Here is a 21,303-nt window from a genome sequence, read left to right as displayed (position 1 = left end):
CAGCTGTTACTATCACGTTTCAAGGAACAGTCTTACAGGGCTATTACAAATGATTGAAGCGATTTCATAAATTCACTGTAGCTCCATTCATTGACATATGGTCACGACACGCTACAGATACGTAGAAAAACTCATAAAGTTTTGTTCGGCTGAAGCCGCACTTCAGGTTTCTGCCGCCAGAGCGCTCGAGAGCCCAGTGAGACAAAATGGCGACAGGAGCCGAGAAAGCGTATATCGTGCTTGAAATGCACTCACATGTCAGTCATAACAGTGCAACGACACTTCAGGACGAAGTTCAACAAAGATCCACCAACTACTAACTCCATTCGGCGATGGTATGCGCAGTTTAAAGCTTCTGGATGGCTCTGTAAGGGGAAATCAACGGGTCGGCCTGCAGTGAGCGAAGAAACGGTTGAACGCGTGCGGGCAAGTTTCACGCGTAGCCGGCGGAAGTCGACGAATAAAGCAAGCAGGGAGCTAACCGTACCACAGCCGACGGTTTGAAAAATCTTACGGAAAAGGCTAAAGCAGAAGCCTTACCGTTTACAATTGCTACAAGCCCTGACACCCGATGACAAAGTCAAACGCTTCGAATTTTCGGCGCGGTTGCAACAGCTCATGGAAGAGGATGCGTTCAGTGCGAATCTTGTTTTCAGTGATGAAGCAACATTTTTTCTTAATGGTGAAGTGAACAGACACAATGTGCGAATCTGGGCGGTAGAGAATCCTCACGCATTCGTGCAGCAAATTCGCAATTCACCAAAAGTTAACGTGTTTTGTGCAATCTCACGGTTTAAAGTTTATGGCCCCTTTTATTTCTGCGAAAAAAACGTTACAGGACACGTGTATCTGGACATGCTGGAAAATTGGCTCATGCCACAACTGGAGACCAACAGCGCCGATGTCATCTTTCAACAGGATGGTGCTCCACCGCACTTCCATCATGATGTTCGGCATTTCTTAAACAGGAGATTGGAAAACCGATGGATCGGTCGTGGAGGAGATCATGATCAGCAATTCATGTCATGGCCTCCACACTCTCCCGACTTAACCCCATGCGATTTCTTTCTGTGGGGTTATGTGAAAGATTCAGTGTTTAAACCTCCTCTACCAAGAAACGTGCCAGAACTGCGAGCTCGCATCAACGATGCTTTCGAACTCATTGATGGGGACATGCTGCGCCGAGTGTGGGAGGAACCTGATTATCGGCTTGATGTCTGCCGAATCACTAAAGGGGCACATATCGAACATTTGTGAATGCCTAAAAAAACTTTTTGAGTTTTTGTATGTGTGTGCAAAGCATTGTGAAAATATCTCAAATAATATTGTAGAGCTGTGAAATCGCTTCAATCATTTGTAATAACCCTGTATTTACTTGTGTATTGTAGTGTTTAAATGAATTCTTAAGTGTTGAGCTTATAAAAAAATAACAACCTTTCCTGTTTTGATGTTATGTTTTATTATATTTATGTAATATGAATGTGCAACTGCAAGTGTGCTGTAGTATTTGATTTATGTTCCAGTTGTCCGGAGCGGAGTGTATTTCGTCCAGTACGGTGGGGCGTGGCACTGGGGCCTGACGATTTGGAGGTTGCCAGTGGAACTGTGATTCGTTAGACCGGGCTCCATGTTGCTGGCCTTCGGTCTCGATCTCATCCTTGAGTATTGCTGTCCTCTTTGTTCCTGTCTCTGTCAGGTCGTTAAGCTTTGTAACCCGTTCCTCCGCCACTTTGACGAATGCACCTTTCACTCGAAATATGAATTTGAATCTGTAAAACTGGGTTTCACTCTGTAATTAGTGCCCAGTCATATTGCTGGAGGCTCCACCTTATTAATTCTGTATTCCCTTATCAGTGATTTGTTTATTATATTTGTACGTCGTGTGCTGGTTGTGAAGGAGGATTTCATGTGCGTATGTTGTCACGGAATGTATAGATGCTGAGGCGCGGTTTTTATTAATTGTTGGTTATTTAGCTAGTGCCTCCCTGTACTAGCATTAACTGGGTTGTTCCTTAGTCACAAGTTAGTGTGCCCGGTGTCTTCAGTCCTAGCACCGAAGTTACAGAAGTTGCTTTTATTATTACTTTTGTACCTTATGTTATGCCTTAATGTTATACCTTGGTATGAATCTATGTTGCAAAAGAAAATCATTTTACAGGATATTCTTGCGGGCTTAGAGTTTGGCAAGTTTTGATTTGATTAAATATTTACACCAACAGAAATTTTGTTAATGTTTTATGCATTTGCATTGCAGATTTTAATAAGGGTTTAAGAAAAACTTTTATTGTGCTCCTGTGAGGTTGTTAAATTTATCTGTTTTATTGTATTAAGTTGCGCAAGGTAATAAACACTGTTTAACACTAGGTGTGTACGTTTGATAATTATGGCCCTGCTGCTTCCTGTCTTATTACTGGACGCAAATAGCACGTTCCACTGAGCCAAAAGCGAAGCAGTCTCCTGCGCTGTCATCTATGCTGATTTCATCTTGGGGCAGCTTGAATTTTCGCGCGACTGCGTTGACTGACTAGCTTCAATGTTAATTAACTCGGAAACGGTTGAACGATCCGAATCTCTTTCTTAACAACTTTTTCTCAGGACAACCTACCCTCTAACACCATTACAAGCTTTTCCGACAGTTTCTCACCACCTTCTATAGTATTATGATGCTTAAAACGTAACAGCAAGTATTCCACTAATATTACGCAGAGAGCTTTTCTGAGAACTGCGTTCCTCGCATACGCTCTGGTAACACCGGGAGTCGCTTCAACATACTAAATGGTATTAATAAATCGGAAATGAATTTGTAGCAGGAAGAAGAGTCGTGCCTCTTACTATCCGGAGCAAACAGACTTTATGGAGTGTGGGCACGCAATTCTGCACCAGACACTGCCCTCGACTGCCTACCGAGTTCAGCCGTGTCATGCAATTCTCTCTCATACCGGCTTTTCAGCACAGTTACATTTAACAGCCGAAGTTAACACTGCACGAACAGTGGTTTCCATGTTGTTTTCGGAGTAAATCGGAGACGGACTATCGCATGTCCGGAGGAATATTTGTTTACGCGACAGTTATTGTATCTTGCAGGGCAAAAGCTTTAAATTTACGAAACAACGCACAGTGGCTGCTACAGTCCGTAATGCGATAGCTTTAGCCAAAAATAGAAGGAAAGTAAAAGCGGGTTTAATTAATTTTCCATGCTGCCTGTCCAGTCTTTAGTTACTTGTGGGATATTGGATTTCGCCGGAATTACTACCGCATTATTCTGTTTACAAGGGGAAGTTGCGTAAATTATACTGCTTTTTTGCACAAGAAGCAATCTCTGTCTAAATTCAAAACGTCATCAGAATGTAAATGCTCTTCCTGAAGAAATTACGGAAGCGTTCCTGATTTGCACAGTACTGCAATGTTCACATATGGCCTTTCCTGTATGTATTCATTGTTTCCTACTGAATTAGGGTATACATTGTAGATACTTCCATTAGTCTGCTGCGCTGGTCTTTAAAGGTTTCACACACTGGCTGTTTACATTGAAAGATCCCTCTCATCACGAACTGAACCAGCAGGTATGTATCTACGCTATTCTTGGTAAAGTCTTTTTATAAACGTGAGTAGCGCGGTTCTCAATTCCTGACGACTCAACGGTTGCTAATTTGTTAAATATCTGGAGCAAATAACCATTCAACTACGGCGTTGGTAAGGAAAATAGAATACGCATAAATATGTTTGCCTTTCAGCTCACTGATAATGCCTTTCACAAAAAAAGAGAGAACTCAAATGGTATGCATTCAGTTTCAGACACACAGACCTAACCCGAGAAATTGTCAGCGTAAGAACTGACCATTTCATAATGGATTTTTTTTTATACACCATGATGAAGCTGTTAGTGGATTAAGTATCTTCGATAAGGGCAGCTGAAGTAATGAATTAAAATTTGTGCCATGGCCGGGATGTGAAATCGGGTGTCCTGCTTATTGGTCAGATGCTCTATCCACTACAGCAGTCTGGCATTGTGGCTATCACTCCTGCACGGACTTTCCTAGTCCGTTGCCTTCTCGAATGAAAACTTAAGTACACGCCGTCATCCCATTTTCCTTTCTGAAATCGTTGCTGTTGCCGAGGTTCTACGACAATGGAAGAGCACTCCACCTTTTATGTAATGGGAAATCCTTCTGCATCTCAGGCGTAGGTGATCCATTGATCTGATGTAATTACATTTTCCTGGAGACACACTGGTTCTCATCATTATCTATCCTTACGGAAGTTCATGTTGAAACTCAATATATCTCTAAGAAAATGTAATTACATCAGATCAATGGATTACTTATCCATTTTGAAGATGGCAATCAACTGCCGAAAGTAGTGACCTCAATATTTTTTATCTGCCTTGCTCGAAAGTTCTTTACGTGACACCAAAAAGAGGATGTAATTAGTTTAAATTTATGCTTTCATAGCTTCATGGTAGAAAAATTTCTTCTTGGCATGCGAACTGATGATGCTCTGCTGCTATACGCTTATTACGAAACAGTTTTCTGCGTATTGGGATATCAGCTATTCTATGTGGAAATTCAGATGCTTCTAGCTGCTTGTAATGTAAACCAACTTCCTATGAATTTAAAGAAACTTCGGGAAGTCTGGCACACCCTTTAGCAAGGACCATTGTTTCCTGTAATGCAGTTGTATCTGTTACATCTTCAAAACGTCTGATTCAAGATTTCTCCACAACTTTTGCAGGGAGTGTTTTGATTAACATGGTGGAAAATTTAGTTTACTAGCCAGACGTATGGTTATTACTTGCTACATCGTACACGTTGCATGGGAGAATTTTTTAGAGGAAAAGTAGATAGCTCCATTACGAGAAAATAGGAAAGGCTATCAACGCATACAGGAATTGTGTGCTGATGCTGTAGCGTTGTCAAAATTCATCGGAATGAGCACCCAGTGTTTCGAATGGTTTTCGATCTGCATAGAGCTTGCTGCTTCGCTCACAATACAGAGTTTCCCTTTACTTCTTCGCTTAGAAAGTTAAATAAGTAGTTCGTCACATACTGTTTTGAATGTTATTGGCAATTATTTTGACCATTACTGCGTTCTGCAAAGTTTGAAAGTGCCAGAATTATCTACTACCCAAATGCGCAGCGTCCAGTTGTAAAGTAAAATGGCATACGATAAATATTATACCGTTCTTGAAAAATCAAGTTTGCTAAGATTGTTGGCAATTCGCTTTATTACTTCTACCTGTTTAGGCAGATCTACGCCATCTTCATCGGATCTGAAAGTTACAAAAACAAACATCACAAGTTAAGGTAGCTCAAAAAGTGGTTCAAATGGCTCTGAGCACTATGGGACTCAACTTCTGAGGTCATTATTCCCCTAGAACTTAGAAGTAGTTAAACCTAACTAACCTAAGGACATCACACACATCCATGCCCGAGGCACGATTCGGACCTGCGACCGTAGCGGTCTCGCAGTTCCAGACTGCAGCGCCTAGAACCGCACGGCCACTTCGGCCGGCAAGGTAGCTCAGACATATACGATTTCATGTAACCACTGTGTACACTAATTCGAAGTTAGAACATATCTTGTAATATTATTAAATGTACATCTTAGATATTAAAATGAATGTTACGTCGAGATGTTGCGTCAAATTGTAATAAAAAGTGGCAAGGAACATCAGGTGGTCACAAATAAAAATACAGTTATAACATACTACATGCTATGCTGATATCCCATCTTATATGAATTGCTTGACACCACAATGGCGACTTATATAGTACAACATATCTTTAGCATACGTAACCTTTGAATCCACAGTGCCCGTAAAACATTTTCATAAGTGGATGTGAGTGCTCTCATGAAAATCTCGGGAACTGTGCCTCGAGCTGCACAGTATTTTTCTATAATCCGCTATGCGGTTAGACTGACACGATAACCTGTAATTCTTTAAGGAACACGCTGTACTTAGACCACGAACACCACATCACTGGCGCATATGACTTAGTATAGCTCATTTCATATGGGGCGAAGAATACAATTATGTGAACTTGGGAGTATTTCACTGAGTGATTTTGTATGGACCACGCCAATGGCCTATATTTGTCTTGCGTGTAGTTACCCAGATGACCTTAACCTGTCACGACTTTTGATATGGCTCTCTGTTGATGAATATTCTGAACTGTGTTTTTTGTAAACTTTTTTAAAAATGATAGTTTATTAAAAGTTTCCACGTAAAGGATGACAATGAACATTTCATTGTACATTTTACATCTTAAAAATGACGCTGTACATTTTCAAAACATAATGCTATTTTAAATCTGCGATTTAAAATGTTGCATTAAGTGTCTTAAAAATAATTTTAGTGACATTGGAGCGAAGACATAATGGAAGTGCGACACACATGTGTTGAAATTTATCGATTATTGGTCACCCCTATGTAAAAAACTGTACACTTACTTACCTGTGAAAATATTATATTGGCTAAGTCGCCATTTTGGTGTTAAACGATTAGCATATGCTGGAACATGAGCACAATATGTTGTATGTTTTAATTGTTTATTTATTTGTGACATGCTGATTTTCCTTGCCACTTTTTATTACAATCTGACGCAACATTACAACGTAACATTCATTTTAATAACTAGCAGGCATGTACATTTAATAATTTTACGCTGTACGTTCTAACGTTGACGTAGTGGACACAATGGTTATATGAAGTCTTATATATTTGAACCACCTTCACGTGGGATGTTTGTTTTGGTAACTTTTAGATCCGATGATGAGAGCGTAGATCAGTCTAAACCTGCAATAAAAAGGACTACTAACGATCTTGGAAATCATGATTCTTCAAGAATAATATAATTTTCAGATCGCCCTCAACGACTGACGCAATGTCAAACATGTGTGTAAAATATTTACACATTTCGGGCCTCCAATAACGCCTTTGAATTGTAGAGGAGAAACGCGTACGATATAATAAAATTGGTTTTATTCAGTTTCACATAGACGGATCAAAGCTGGGAAATGTTTGATGTAATGTGAAAGCTGTCTGCTACGGGCATCTTTCATTCTATGTATTCATACGTTAGTCGATAAGCACTTACATGTCTCGAAGTTAATCTGTTTTCCGCCTGCTAGGGTAGCTTCATTTTTGGTTACGAACCACAAAGGCATGTCTTCATCCCTTAACCACGCCATTTCAGTCAGAGAATAGTATGTATTTCTTGGGACGGAGACGGGTTAGAAAGGCATGGCTTGTACAACAAAGGGACTCAGGGCCGGTGTAAAGTACAAGAGACACAAGCGAAGGCGCTACATAAAAATGTGGTACTTACCTTGGTAAATACCCTACATGATAGAATTTATTGCATCTTCTGTGTGTCGTATTTCTGGGAAAAGTAAATCGATTGTGACTGCATGGTGTTGACGTCAGGACGTATTGATTAATAAACAGCAACTGCTCTTCATATAAATGCACAGAGCACTTCACGCCAGCCTGCCGGAGTAGCCCCGAGGTTTGAGGCGCCATCTCACGGACTGCGCGGCCCCTCCAGTCGGAGGTTCGAGTCCTCTCTAGGGCATGAGTGTGTATGTTGTTGTTAGCGTATAAGTTCGGTTAAGTTAGTTTAAGTAGTGTGTACGATTAGGGACCGATGACCTCAACAGTTTGGTCCCTACGGAATTCACACACACACACACACACACACACACACACACACACACACACACACAGTGATGAGGATTACACACTCCACGGACAGAGAACAACGCGCTCTTGCCAGCTGCAGCGCCAAACTCCTACTCCCAGCGTCGTGTGGCCAACAATGACACCCAGACAGTGTGGTAGCAGCACTGGATTCCAGGCTACAATGTTCAGTTGGTCTGCTAGAGTGCTATTGTTCCATGCTATTACGTTGTTCTGTGTCCACTTGTGTAGCACTTTTGTGAAGTCATGTTACAGCTATCTCATCTTATTCCAGTCAGGAAATAGTTTCTTATCAAGTAAGTAAAAGTAACATAATCCTTAAAAAGCGCGGAATACACTGAAGTCTCGACTACACTGCTAGCGAGCATCTACCTCCCCATACCATGCAGATGTCAGCCCTCACAAAAGCGCCGATTTTCAAATGCATTGCTCGTGGGCACCAGCTACGATCACTCAAGTACCGCAAGCAAAACTGCTGCGTGATGAAAAGGGTGGATCTTCTTCTGTAACATGCCCTTGATTTCACGCTTCGTGCAGTTAAGTTACACATAAAATATATCTTAAAATATGGACTTTTATCCTTGGAGTTGGTTTTCTGTAATAAGTTTGAAAACGGATAAAAATTTTCATAAACTGCAGTTGATTAAAGAAGGGACTAAGTTGTACTAAGAGGTTTGAAAGTATGACATCGGAGTGGGTTTTTGTTGAATAAAAACGTACAGAATCACACGCAGCTTCCTTTTCCGGGTATACTGGCCATAAAATGGCTCTGAAGACTATGGGACTTAACATCTGAGGTCATCAGTCCCCTAGAACTTAGAACTACTGAAACCTAACTAACCTAACGAAATCACACACATCGATGCCCGAGGCAGGATTCGAACCTGTGACCGTAGCAGTCGCGCGGTTCCGGACTGAAGCGCCTAGAACCGCTTGCCTACCGCGGCCGGCTATACTGGCCATAGTCATTTCCTTCATATCTTTGATAGTGCTGACATTATCAACTGTGTTTCTCTTCACACTTTTGACAAACCTGACCTTAGATGACAGCGAAGAGTCAGGAAACGTTCGACGATAGCCAGTTCCTAAGAAACGAACCTGCGGTTGAAATCTGTATAAATAGCCGCGAAATCCTGGCCGTTTTTATGTAGGGTGTTCGGAAATTGCCGTTAACTAGGACATTGTAGAGCGGAGTGAGGACATAATATTTTGAGCAGGAACCCCTGTCTGTTTGAGAGTTGTTTGCCTGGAATGCAACATGGTAGACAGGATGAGGCGTACTACGTCAGACGGTCAGCTGATATTACGTAACGTCTGACATGCTCCGAAACCTATTCAATGCCTGTGTGTCTCTGCTACAGTAAATTTGGTTCGCTACACCTTTTTGGAGTACACAGGCATTCTTCTTGTGTATGACGTAGGTCAAGGTGACGGAAGAGATGTTATTCGGCTGTATCACGAACGTTTTCCGCAACGCAGGACGCCATCGCACAAACTTTTTGCCGAAGTTACGCATTAGCTCCTAGAAACAGATACCATCACCGTGAGGAGGCAGGAATGTGGTGCTCCATGCCAACGCCACATGCCAAATGAAGATGTAGTGTACTGCACTGGAGAGAGGCCATCAAAAAGTACTCAAACAATTGTACATACATTATCGTTTGCGACGTTCTGCGTGAGTAGCAATTATATCCGTACTACTTACAAAGGGTACACTCTATGCGTCCAGCCAGTTTTCGATAACGCGTTCCCCACTGCACGTGTTTCCTGCGCCGCTGTATCGACACACTTCTGTTTCCACATCGTGTTCTGTCCGAAGGTGAATGTAAGTTCACTAGGGACTGTGTTATGAATCCGCAAAACAGCGGCGTCTGGGCAGACGGAAACCCTCGTGCCACGCATGTTCACGGATTTCAGCACCTGTTTTGGTACTAACGTCTCGGCAGGTATTCTGCGCGATCATGTGATTGGGTCGTACTTACTTCCACTCAATCTAACAGGTCCTGCATACCTGATCTTCCTACAAAACATACTGGCCCCGTCCTCGGAAGCTGAGCCACTGAGTGTCCGTCAGAAAATGTGGTTTCGGCATGGTGGTGCACCACCTCACTTCTCACGTGCAGTTCAGAGACATCTGAATAGGCGATATGGCGAAAGATAGAGAAGCCGAGATGGTCCAACCGCGTGGCGGCCAGGATCGTCAGATTTAAAGCCTGTGGACCACTTCTTGTGCGGTCTTATACAGAGTTTAGTTTACGAGACTCCTGTCGAGACAGAGGCAGATCTCCTGGCACGATTTGTGGCTGCTGCACTATAAACTGACGTTGGATGGGGAGTGAGAACCAGAAAATGCTTCTTGGGTACAAAGTCTGTAACAATGGTGGTGGTCGCCATATACAGCCGCTGTTGTAATCCATCAGTACTCTTCTGTACGTACGGCATTCTGGGCTCCTTGTTGTTTTGAAATGATTTAAACACGCAATGTTTAAGCCGTACTACAAACGAATGTGCTTTAGTGATAAATAGCTGTTTTTTTGTATTTCCTTTCGAGTTGTTACATAATAACTGTACTGTGGCAAGCCTAGTTCAATTCCTGAAGTACAAGTGAATAAGTTAAACATCTGACTTGTAACCCTCGTAGAATGGAAACGTGACCTTTTTGGACATGGCTTCCTATTCAAAATAACATGTACTCACTCCCCTCTCGAATCCCAGAAGTCTGTAACAGGGATTTCCGAACACCCCGTATAAGTAAGATATGTTTTCACTGGTAAATATGGTGGAGATAGTGACCAACTGTAAGACGTCGTGGTCTCCTGACCTTCGTTGCTTACATATTCCGCCGTCACAATCATGTTCCCCACACCAAGACGCTTCATTCTAACCAAAAACTCGATAAGATAAAGACAATAGTATATGAATTCATGTAAACGATACGCAAACAACAACTCCGCACCGGGGTTGAGATACTCGAGGCTGGCATACACACACACATTCAAGACATGACGGTCACGAGAGCTTTTAGTTTGGAAGAGGCGGACCGCATGCCGAGAGGCCGGTCCCTTCAGAGGACGATTGAGCCTATCTGCGTCGGATGCCGACCGCCTGTGGAGGGGACAGCGTGTGCCCAAGTGAAAGGGGAGAACGACCCCGTGTTTGGCTTAAAAACAAATTCCACTACATTGTGTCGGAGCGCGCAGCCTACACATTCTTTACAAACATAGCACGCAGTTTCAGAGGTTTTCACAGGGAGACAGCAAACGCCAAACGACGATGCTACAGATTTCCGGATTGGTCGACTTAAACGAAACGTCATTCTCCCGTTTTAGAAGAGCAATGCTGATTGTCAGACGATATTCCTGACGCCTTGAGCTGAAAGAGTAATGGAAGAGACTGAAAGATATACCCCTTCACGTTTGGCGCGGAGAGGGGCCCGTTGCCTTGTCGCTGTTGGAGCGAGAACACGTAACGAGAGCGAGTACTCTCGTACGTGTACTTAGAGCGAGGAACAAGTCTCTCCTCAGTACTTCAGTGGGAGAGCACCTCTGTCGAGAGCGAATCGGAGTGCGACCGTATATTGATTCCTTGCGGTTAAGCGTTGTTCACTGTGTTGGCTGCCACACTTATTGTGCGGTGTGAACGGACAGAGTTATAGGAGTCCTTGACTTCATCACGGCGTAGGGAGAGTTTGATTGGCAAAGGTCAATCCAGATAGAAGAAGAGTTATCTTATTTGTCAGCAGCGAGCGGCGCAGACAGCAATCATCGCAGCTTGCGGTATTGTGCGCTACAGCTCTTGCGAGCCCCATATTTCCTCCACAACAGTATACTTCACTGCATTTCACACGCGACTGCCTCGACCGTACCTAGGAACATTTTAACAGATAATTATTTAGCCATTCTGACAAGTCAATAACAATCTTAAACTTTGTACAGAAATTTCATTTGCGAATCCTATCCTTAAGAGGTAACTTCACATTCCGAAAAGAACCCAGAAATAGCTGGTGCAATTCATAATTAAAAGTACCATTGTGATTTCTCAGAATTTTTGCAAAATAAGTAATAATTTTCGTTAGTTTCATGTTTTTCTTACACTAACTAGCACCACTCCAGTACCCAAGTATCCCACTAGTTACGTAAGAAATTTTGTGAATTTTTGTGTCATTTGTTTTTGTTGCAAACTTTTTAGTGCTGAAATTATCTCACTTGTAAATAGGCCTTCGTCAGGGTTTTCAGGCGCAAAAAATCATCAAACAAAATAAAATCATGGCAGGTATTGCTAGAGTTCCACTTGTGTTTGCATCTAGGCAAAATGCTTGATGAAGAAAATCAGAGACTCATTGAGGCTGAGACTGAACATTGGTGAGATGTACTGAAAACGTTGCTTCGCACCACACAATTCCTGACGACACAGAGATTGGCGTTTAGAAGCACAATATATATTCTCTTTAAAGAAAATAATAGCAATTTCTTGAAACTAAGTGAGCACATCCCTACATTTGATATAGTAATGCGAGAGCATCCGTGAAGACCAAGTTCTTATGAAACCTATATTCACTATCTCAGGAAAGTAATACAAAAAGAATTCATCACTCTATTATCATATGCAATCAGGATTAAATTTGAAATGAGCCTAAAAACGCAACATACTACTAAATTATTTCAGACTGTACTATACAGCCGGCCGCAGTGGCCGCGCGGTTAAAGGCGCTACAGTCTGGAACCGCACGACCGCTACGGTCGCAGGTTCGAATCATGCCTCGGGCATGAATGTGTGTGATGTCCTTAGGTTAGTTAGGTTTAAGTAGTTCTAAGTTCTAGGGGACTTATGACCACAGCAGTTGAGTCCCATAGTGCTCAGAGCCATTTGAACCATTTTTTGTACTATACACTCGAATCACTTCGAACATATGGCAATTCGTTCAGGCGGAGCCTGATAAAGAAATAATTGTCAAAGAACATTTTCTGACTTTTATTCCAATTACAGACGCTATAGATGGATTTCTAACCAATGTTCTCATCATTTGAAAAATATCAGAAGCCAAGGATACGAAAGCTGTTCCAATATAAAAGGGAAAAATTTGGAAGTTCAATAAGGAATTAAAGACCTAAACCCCCGAGCATTTTTCGTTCGTTGTGGGTCTCATTCGTTAAAGTTTGTCATGAATGATACAGCGGCGTCGTGTCCTACTGCTGTCAACGTTTTCAGTACTGTTAAAGTACTTTTCAGTTTCTTTTTTGCATCTACCTATCTATGGGGTATTTTGAAGAAACTTTTGTCTCATGTGGCTGTAAAACCTCTCAGTGGTACCCTTTCGGAAAGCCGATCTGGTGCCTTGGACCCTCAAAGATGCTACACTGAACAAGAGTGTGATGCTGTTGATGAAGCTAGCGAAGATTCTAAACTAGGTGCCTTTTGAAGAAGCAGCACCACTGGTATTGCAAGAAATATGCAGGAATTCAGACTTTTTTGTTGTGAAGTGCTCTGGTATGTAATTGTGTTTGAAATCGATCAAGTCAGCAAAGTTTTCCAAATAATTATTGCTGTCGATGTTGTTGAAAATGTTGGAAGTTTTTGAAGAAGGTGAGATAAGAAAAGGGTGTTAATAGTATGCTAACGGATGCGAAAATGCTTGCTACCAAACTTTAATCTACCATTTGATAGAAAAAAAAGGAAAATTCGTGCCAGTATAGTGAAGAAGCAATTTGCGTATCAGTCTCTAAGAGACCTAAATCTCTGGTTCACCAGTGGAGAATCATCAGCCTTTCGTTTAATTTTTGTATAGCTTGAAAGTGTTCAGAAAATAATATCTTTAGCTCCACGACGCAAAGAATCGTGTACACATCTACGTTTGACTGAAGGAAACCAGAAAGCTGAAAGTTGAGGTATCTGGTGCAACCCTTTGTATAAAGCAAGGAAAGCTGCATCTCATGCTGAAGCAGATTTTCAGAAAACGTTTTATTTCACGCATAAAGAATAGAATACCATAGGTTTTTCATTGGCACGTTGTTTTTCGCTATGCAATTGTTCTGAAGCGATTGCAACCAATTGAATGTCACTTAGCTGACTTGTATGTCCCTAACAAATCATTCAACAGGGGAAAGTGGAGCTACATTCCGAGCTACGTTTCGTTTCTAGGGAATTTTCCATATAATTGAAAGGTGGACGCCAGTTAAAAAGACGGAGTGAAAAAGAATGATCCATACGGGATCGAATCCACCAACCTCTTGTCTTCATATATGCACTTAACCGGTAGATCACATTTTTATTTTTACATTAAAAATTATCTCTGTTAATTTCATATAAAAAGTCCCACCGTGATTTAGGAATCCGGAAGACGGAAAGAAACTCTGAAGACAGCGAGACGCGAACTCCTTTACCATTGTAACACAGCGTCTCTACTAATTACGCTACACTGAATTTATTTATTTACGTACGTAAATGCTATTACGTTTCCACTGCCCGTCAGCCTTTATTGCAATATAACATGCCATTAATACTATCCGGCATCCTCATCCGATCTCAGCCAATGCCCTGCCGGTAGAAAGTACGTATGACAATGTTGGCAAATGAGTCCTGAAAGCGGGGAAGCTGCCGGCAGTACCAGTAAGCACAATGCATGTACAGGCGAAACGTCAGTGTACAAAATGACCAAGCAGCCACATTATTGCATTGTTCTTCGTTCTCTGTAGGTCATGGAACTATATCATTGGTGTAGGTAGAAATGGTAAGGAGAGCCAACTGTTTTTACCGGAGCCAGTACATGTTCGCCAGATGTCTACATCAGGTAATCCGATGATGGATGGTACCTACAGGTACTGTATCTGTCAGTGTCACTGAACCCAATCCGATGCAAATGCTCGTTAGTGGGAATCAATTTATTTACGACTCCGTGCGAAGAAGCCACTGCCATGGAATGAACCAGGAGACTAGCACAGTTTCACACTGTCTTCCAGGGGATTCGCGGGGGTAATAGTGCTACGGGACTGGGACAGACCGCCCTTCCCAGCGTGCGAGCAAAGAACGAGTCGTAAATACCGGTCTCTGCGGTACATCGGCACCCAAATAGCTCATTGCAAGGTAAGATTCTCTGACGTGGCGTAGTTTAAAACTACGGGTAACAATCAGAATCGTGCGCCAAATGTATAAAGTAGAAGCTGTGGTCTTGACGTCAGAGGTGCCCAAAAATACGTTCGGTGGTTCGTCGTATAGTGCAATCTAAATATGTAATGTTTCCATAAATATCGCCCAGACTATTACTGCAGTATGTTTTGCCATTATCGCAGGGAGTGTGAACAACTTGACAAAGTAAAATGTATTACACAATACTTGCGAAATGCGGACTTTTTGGAGAAGTGTAACTTGCAGCCGTTCGTGTTCGAGGAGGGCCTCCTCGATTTTGTCAGTTACATGTTTCCAGTTACGTGTCGCCATTTTACACGGCAATGATCAGCGATGACACCCACTGACGCATGCCGGTCTATCCCACGGTACAGCAATATCAACAAAGCTCCGAATTTTACTTTCGCCCTCATTCAACCGTGCACCAGAGACTCGACAGTAACCTTGTAACAGCGCGTTTAGCAAGGGAAATTCCTCACTACGGTGGAGAAGAGCCTCCACATCGTTGGCATGCGCCCTAGCCATGGGAGTCGCACGAGAAATCGTTATTCCACGTTAACTGAAGTGAGAGACGGCGAAGCAGAGGGTCCACAGAGAGAACGAATGTGGACATGGAAAACGGACTGCCCGGGGCGCGTCCCGAACCCGACTAATTGCGATCGGTGTCTTCAGCTGACCATTTGCAAGTATTTTCGCCACAGGCCTCAGTAGTATAACAGAGTATCTGTAACACACCAACCATATAATTATGAGAAACACGGTCAAATGCCTTGTTAAAATCCAGAAAAACAAGAACGCAGGGATCAGAAATGTCTGCAACACCATAAATTACTACCTGGTGTTCCACTTGGAGTTAAAGTCGAGCGGCTAGTATAGCAACCTCGATGCACCCTTCAGTCACGTTCGCCAACAGAGAAGATAATCTGCCTAGTGGTTTCCCTCGCAACAGTTTTATAATCAAAATTTAGCAAAGTGTGAGGACGAAAAGAATACATCATGACACGGCGAGAGTGTTTTAGTATTAATATTATCCTATACTACTTAAAGCCTGCGGGTGCAGGTCTCCCCTGATATAATCCCGTTTAACATCGTCGTAAAATTCGCATACAGGATGGGCCTAAAGTGGACATAAAACTCCTTAGACCAGGTGATTTACGGGAGACCAGAAATTCAAGGTTCTTATCTTTCCACTTAGGTCTCTATGAGCACCATTCGGAAGGAGTCTCACATTGTCAGCCGCCGTATATATAGGCTGATTTTTCCCACCGTGTACCAACTCTAGGGATTGATCGATGAGAGGATATGGAACAAAAAAGGTCAAATGAATTTGGGTCCGGAAATGCATGGTCTCCATGGAAGAGACCATTTATTCAATCACACATCTAATATGCGCTGTACCTTGCAGCCAAGGTTACAGTATGCATGGTTTCCTCCTAGAGGGTGGTACTGTTCCTCATACGTCATGCCCTAGCGCCGCCTCCTGCCATAGTAATTGGTATTGTGTCCGATTCACTTCTCTTGCTGACTCACCTTGTAGAGCGTTGTACACAATGGTTCCGTATTAAAATCGAGAGCTTGCCGACATGGTGTTTACTTACATAAAGGCAAATGGCAATGGGCGGTGGGCAGCAATGTTGTATCAGGAGATCTATCCCCACTGACAACAACCACAGCATTCAAGGCCTGAAGAGGGTTTCGCCGTTTGTATGAGGCAGGGTCGTTTCAGGAAGCAAGAAATCATGAAGAAGCTACCCGAAATTTTCGAATACCAGACTTGGAGGAAAATGTGGTTAACACTGTGGAAGGCGACTGCCGTGTCAGTACCAGGCACTCGACCCGCCGGTGCGGGTAAGCCAGATGACCGTGTGGAGCGTTCTCCATGAATACTGTTACTACCCTTTTCACCCACAGCGTGTGCAGGGCTTCCTAGCGACAGACTTCCCATGTCGGCAGCAGCTTTGTCGTTGGTTTCTTCACCAGGCAACCACGTTTTCGAGATTTGTCATCCATCCTATTCAACGATATGGCCACCTTTACGTGGAGTGCTATCTTCAGATTTGATAACAGTCATCTGTGGGATAGCATGCTGAAGCCCCAAGGTTTGCTGACAGTGAATCATCAGCATCGGTGAAGCCTAAATGTTTGGCCGGGATAATTGGTACCCGTATTTTGGGACCGGTTTTCCTTTCATGTCGCCTACAAGGCCAGAACTACCGGCATACTTTGCTCACCTGCTACAAGAAGTGCCACTGATGATTCGAGAGGTTATGTGGCTGCTACGTGATGGTGCTCCAGCCCACTTCGCCGTTAACATTCGGACGCATCTCAATCGTGCCTTCCCTGGTAGTTGGATCGGACAAGGGGTCCAGTTACATGGCCTACTCGTTCAGCGGATCTCAAACCGTGCGATTTCTGGTTATGGTGCCATATCAAAAGTATCGTGCATGCAGAGCCCATTCGAGATGTGGAGACACTGGATCAGCGTATTCAAGCTGCAGTTGACACTGTTCGGATGCAGCCTGTCTGGCGTTAACGTGTAAGACAGAACATGCGTTGAGGTACGTGGAAACCATTTGCAACACATACTGTAACTGCGGCTGCAAGGTACAGCGCGTATTAAACCGCAGTCTCGGTAACAATGTGTGATTGAATAAATGGTCCTTAGCGTGGAAACCAAGCATTTCCGGACATAAGCTCATTTGACGTTTTTGTTCCGTATGCCCTCATCGATCAATCTCTAGAGTTTGTACACGATGGAAAACAATCATCCTGTAGTTCCGCGTAATATTGGTGGCTGCCACGTACAATACCGCATTACGCAGTCACTTGGCGGCCTTCAGCAACTGTGAGAGACGTAATGAAGGAGCGATGACGTCGCGGCTAGTGGGGAAGTAGTTGATACAAGGGCGTCAGTTCCGTTTCAAGAAGCGAACGAGGTTTAGATTTCACCTATAAACCCTCCGTCTGATGCGCTTGAGCCGCAGCGGATTTGCTTTAATGCGTAGAGGGAGTCAACTGATTGTTCGGGTAAAGTACTTAGACGAGTGTAATAAAATTTGTAAGTTTTCCTCGCTCGAGCGGCACAGTATGATACTAAACACTGACGAAACTACGGTTGCGCTTAATCTCTGTCCACCAATCCAACGGCGAAGAATAATACACAGCGGAGCGGACCCAACGCTCCCATAAGGTTCTGGCCACATCATCCAGCACGCTATCCTTGAGGTGGCAAACATTCAGCATCCACTGTGGTCGTAACAGTTTTGCACGTTATCGCCCAAGGTTTACAATGGCCGCCACAGCAACGTGGTCGGAAAAGGAAACGGGTACCACCCCTACTGCAAACATCCCGTCGCATAAACAATAAAAAAAGTGTGTGGGAAATCTTATGGGACTTAACTGCTAAGGTCATCAGTCCCTAAGCTTACATAATACTTAACCTAAATTATCCTAAGGACAAACACACACACACCCATGCCCGAGGGAGGCCTCGAACTTCCGCCGGGACCAGCCCCACAGTCATAAACAATTAGATAAATAAAAAAACCTGTCAATCCGACTCCAAGATGTGGCGATAAGAAACATGTATCTAACTAACCAAGGTGGAATATTTCTGCTCCCACACGTCACACAATCGCATCGAATGAACCATTCACTTAACTCAGTATAAAAATTATAATGTGGCAACTAATCGCTAGACGATAAAACAATATTAAAATCGCTACCTAACACGAGACACCGAAGAATCTTGCGAAAAGGTAGACAACGTCCTCTTTGTAAAACCGCGAACGCTCCACTGAATGACCCGAACCAGACAGTGCGTATAAACAATCAAAAAGACGACACCATATCTCACTACTAGAATCAAGTATTTCATTATCGGCTATGGGAATATAATGACGAAAGAAAAGAGCGGCATTCGTCAAATTTTCGGGAGCCTCATTAAAAACAGTCTGAAATACAGGAAGAGAATCTGGTGAATAAATCTTCTTCTAAAAGTACAATATCAGCACAGGAATCGTAATTAAACTAACGCAACGAAGCCAAACGCAGATGTGATTAAATTCTATTAACATTTATTACAATAAAGCTGTGTGCTTCAGTCTTCAATCTGAATAAGAACAGGTTGAAGCGGCAAAAAAAAGCCCAACGTATTACTCCGACATTCACAGTCCATCGCTGCATCAATCGACAAATGTGAGGAAACTAGTGCCACATTCTGCGGAACCGTTACGCTGTTGTTTTTGCTTTGCAAGCGCACGATCTACGTCATTTACGTCGGCCGTGTGGTAGGCAAGTTATCCACCGCCGCTGACGAGGTAGGAGGATAGTTCGCTGCATCCAAGTCACTCATTGACGGCTCTGAATCGGAAGCTGTCGGCACACGAGGACCCCCTAGCGAAAGCGAGCGACCCATGTCAACAAGACAAGAAGACAAGGGAGGCAAATCATGTGAAGCTCTCCTTCCCCCCCCCCTCCCCGCCCCTTTCGCCCCCCGTGTGCGGCCTCTCTAAGAGCGAGAAAATAGAGTAGGCTACTAGACAACGAACAGCTGGGAGCTGTGACAAGACAGCAAGTGTTCCGGCCTTGGAGAAATTCAGAAGGAACATCTGCAGAAATCGAAACAGCAATGTCCTGACTCCATCCCTACTACCCAGAGAATTAGTATATGTACGGAGTTCGTAGAAGAGGGAGGGGAGAGGGGGGGGGGCAAGACTGAGGGAACGTCGACAGACGTATCAGTGTACGGCGCCTATTATTTTGCATAACATAAACATTCGTGCGATGAGTCGTTACATCAAAAGCCATCTTAGGTCGTGACGGTGGAAAATTAACCGCAGTGAAATTCAAATCCATCCGGTGGGCGTCATTAGCAGAAGATTGTCCAGTCACTGATTCGCGGTCAGTCATCGTTGACTTGCGTCAGTGTTCAAGAGCAGATCGCAAAACAAAAACCCTTCTCAAACACTCTCGTTACACAAAAAGCACGTCCACACCCGCCCGCTGTATGTATCCATTAATTAGCTACATGTAAATGAGACGGGATACCTTGTTTTAACTGTATTTCTACGGAACGCACCCCGCTGCAGCACTGAAGTCTGTACTGGCTGACCACTGTTCTTGGTTGGTTGGTTGGTTGGTTTGGAGGAAGAGACCAAACAGCGAGGTCATCGGTCTCATCGGATTAGGGAAGGACGGGGAAGGAAGTCGGCCGTGCCCTTTCAGAGGAACCATCCCGGCATTTGCCTGGAGCGATTTAGAAAAATCACGGAAAACCTAAATCAAGATGGTCGGACGCGGGATTGAACCGTCGTCCTCCCGAATGCGAGTCCAGTGTGCTAACCACTGCGCCACCTCGCTCGGTGACCACTGTTCTAGTCGAATGTTTTTAAGTTCTCCATCCTCAAGCAAGTCGCCTTTGAGGGAACCATTATCTACCTCAGCAGGAAGATTGAACACACGAACATTCGTGCACTGAACCTCAGTGTTCACAGGGAGGACTGAATTGAGTCACCTCTGACGGAAAAGAGCCTGGAGCCCTATTTGAGCAGTAATATATCTGCTTGTGAGGGATTCACAAATACAACAAAGAGAACATACAGTTCCGTGTCAAAATACGCTGTCTGTATATGATCCGAAGTCAAAACAAAATCATCTACCAGTCATGGATTTCCAGAGAACTGCCCTGCACATGACGGGTCGACGTACCAAGAGAAGAACTCACTGTACCTTTACGTGAAATAGACATTCATGCCGGGGAAAATATAAGCGATCAGTGCCGCTACTAAGAGCACACTTAAACGAACACGAAGACGTATTCGGCGTAGAACGTACGCACACAACGCACAAAACGTCACGTAAATGCCAACCTTTGCAGTACCCGTAGCGCTGTGACGGAGCAGAAGTAAACAGGGTCCTGCCCGTACGGCTTCGCAAGTGGATCTGCGTTAGACCAGATGCAAAATATAACTTCTACTGTCTTCAAATCGTGCAAATGGCTCTGAGCACTATGGGACTTAAGATCTGAGGTCATGAGTCCCCTAGAACTTAGAGCTACTTAAACTTAACTAAACTAAGGACATCACACACATCCATGCCCGAGGCAGTATTCGAACCTGCGACCGCAGCGGTCGTGCGGTTCCAGACTGAAGCGCCTAGAACCGCTCGGCCACACCGGCCGGCCACTTCTACTGTCTTCTGTGTACTGCTTCAGTGAACTTGTCTATGTATGTGTGTAAGTCTGTAGTTTTTCTTTTGGTCTATATGCCATTTACGTGACTGGGACGAGATATATTTCTGAAAATTTTTCGTTCTTCCTTTGCAGTTTCATCAGTTTTTGAATGGCCTCCTAGAGAGACAGCTTCTGATCCGTATACTGCTTCATGCACTGTCTTGTAACGACAAAGATTCGCATTACGTATAATTTGTTTCTGCAGTGATTCCACGTTATTCTGTACGCTTTATGGAGTTTGGTAGCTCTT

The 21,303-nt window shown here is 43.6% G+C and overlaps 1 protein-coding gene across 1 annotated transcript in view; it reads right to left on the bottom strand.

Moving 5' to 3' along the window:
* Positions 1 to 21,303, bottom strand: part of LOC124794848 (RNA-binding protein Raly-like) — a 1,009,671-nt gene that overhangs the window by 698,705 nt on the left and 289,663 nt on the right. The window lies entirely within an intron of this gene.

The sequence above is a fragment of the Schistocerca piceifrons genome, chromosome 4 (genome assembly GCF_021461385.2).
Source record: "Schistocerca piceifrons isolate TAMUIC-IGC-003096 chromosome 4, iqSchPice1.1, whole genome shotgun sequence".
Lineage (NCBI taxonomy): Eukaryota > Metazoa > Arthropoda > Insecta > Orthoptera > Acrididae > Schistocerca > Schistocerca piceifrons.
Note: the sequence above shows the minus strand (reverse complement) of the source record. Positions and strands in the feature narration are given on the sequence as shown.